The sequence below is a fragment of the Polyodon spathula genome, unplaced genomic scaffold, assembly GCF_017654505.1.
Source record: "Polyodon spathula isolate WHYD16114869_AA unplaced genomic scaffold, ASM1765450v1 scaffolds_518, whole genome shotgun sequence".
NCBI classification, from domain to species: Eukaryota; Metazoa; Chordata; class Actinopteri; order Acipenseriformes; family Polyodontidae; genus Polyodon; species Polyodon spathula.
In genome coordinates, this window is record NW_024472009.1 from 296 (window position 1) to 2,687 (window position 2,392).

Here is a 2,392-nt window from a genome sequence, read left to right on the forward strand (position 1 = left end):
TTGACATTTCCAAACGGTCCTGGGAAAAATCACACCACTAACTCATCGTTATCATCTTGACAGAGCCCTGGAAAGACCCCCGGCTGTATATACCGCCCAGGTGAAGGGGTTTTTATAAAAGGGTTTTGTTATTCAAAATCACTTACCACGGTGACCTGCTGTTCAACACCATCTTCCTGAAGCCAGTCTCTTCGCCCTTCGTTTCTGTGAGCCCCCATTATCTATGCCTCCAGTGCAAATTCAATTTCTTACGAACTTTTTATTATTTTTAATCGACGAATACTGAACAAAAAAAAAGTTCTTTTTTTTTTTCTCACTTCCCCAGATGTAATGAGGTATGGTATATATATAGATAATGTTACTTTTCCCCTAACCTACTACGGGCACTGCTCCTGTGCCATGCGCCTCTCTGCCTCACAACACACAACAGGATGCCCCCTCTCCAACGCCAGCCTCCACTTCCTGGAGATCAATCACCATCCGCCCTCTCCGTGAAGCTACGTACAATAATACGCAGTGCCACACGCACGCTGACGCCCTCTTATTAAGTGACTTACTTAATATTAAATAAACTGGAGAATATTTAAAAAAAAAATGCAAGTTTTGTGCTCGCGACAAACACCAATGTCAAAACCACCAGCAGTCCCGAAAAAACATAAACAAGGCACTTCTGTATCATTTTGGTGTTGTGAGGCTGTACTACCGCAAGCCTCCCAGCTGCGGCTCCATAGCTCAGGGGTTAGAGCACTGGTCTTGTAAACCAGGGGTCGCGAGTTCAAATCTCGCTGGGGCCTTGCAAATATTTTTTTTCTTTATAAAAGAAATAGAACGAATCTTAATGTTTTATAATGGATGCTTATGTTTTTTTCACACGTGCTTCATTAATTTCGTTATCTGTACTGTGTGCGAGACAATTCATTTATATTGCGTAGAAGCGACGGCTGCTAAAACCATACAGCCCATTTTCAGTACCTCGCTCCAGACTCTGCAGCATGGTGCCTTCCTCTGGCGTCTCAAAGACTATGAGAGAAGAATGATATTTTTTTGTATAATACAATAGCACCTGACGTTTGTGTACAAATGTTTTTATTTTTATTTTTTTATTTTTTAAGAAAGCAATGTTGCTACATTACACGTCACCTCCCCCAATCAGTATAACATGGGTACGATGGAATTGATATCACACAGATTACAAACGCTAGCATACATTCTCGCAGAGCTTCATTTAAATCAGTTGAATTGGGACCTGTGTAAAATGAATGTGTGAAAGACAAAAAAACGGAGCGCTACAAAGACTGTCGTGTAGACCATACCTTCTGCTTTCGCTTACACAGTGCATATGCACACGTATACTTTTTCAAAGTGTATTTAGAGATGTGTGACTGGGGAACTAGCGAGGAGGTAGAATTGGTTTGTATGGCTCTTGCTGTAATTGGTCAGTGGCCCTGGCCAGGTGATGTCACTCTACTAAGAGCTGTTCACTATTCTCAATGGTTTCACATGGTTCATTTAAGAAAGGTCTGCCATGAGCTACATATAGATCTATTCAACACAATATAACTGAGTCACCAGCCCCTTTTCTCCTGTGGCGTGATATACATGCACGTCTTGTTAAAATGTCCATTCATTGTGATTCAATTCCGGTTCCTAAGACAATCGTCATTAGTTCCAGAACAGGTATAGACAGACTCAACAGTGGCCTAACTTCAATAACAAATGAACATAGAAAAGTTCAGTGAATCTAAAAAGAATCATGCAAAGGAATGTCCATACCATGTTTCTTCATGCTCCTCCCCTATTCCTGACCAGCACTGCCCAATTCCTGCAAATGAAACCCACTGGCCACTGTTTCCTTTGTGCCACTGGATTTTATACAATTGAAGCAGTATCTGTTAAACCCTTTTCTTTCGAAGATACATCCTTCAAAGCCAAGCAGTGCCTCAGAACTCACTCCTAGCAGAATTGTGAGAGAAGCAGCCCGTGCAGAACTCACTCCTAGCAGAATTGTGAGAGAAGCAGCCCGTGCAGAACTCACTCCAAGCAGAACTGTGAGGGAAGCAGCCAGTGTGAACTCACTCCCAGCAGAACTGTGAGGGAAGCAGCCAGTGTGAACTCACTCCCAGCAGAACTGTGCAGCCTGCAGTACAATGCTTGGTGGTGTGATGCGCATCATCAAAGCAGCCAGTCATATGTGTACAGTAGGTTCATGAGGAATATTAGCAGACATTATCTGCAGCAGATGATGTGACCCACACATTAACAACACAGCAAGCTTTTCCAGTTTAACTCTATAACCTTTTTTTTTTAATCTGCAACATTTTCCACTGTGAATATTGTAATAAAAGTTTACAAAAAACAAAAACTAACACACGCCCAGAGAAAACAATTTGTA

General features: G+C 41.9%; 1 non-coding gene across 1 annotated transcript; it reads left to right on the forward strand.

The window, feature by feature from the left end:
- Positions 1 to 721: 721 nt before the first annotated feature.
- Positions 722 to 794, forward strand: trnat-ugu. Its single transcript has one exon. It is a non-coding gene; the product is annotated as a tRNA-Thr (tRNA).
- Positions 795 to 2,392: the final 1,598 nt, after the last annotated feature.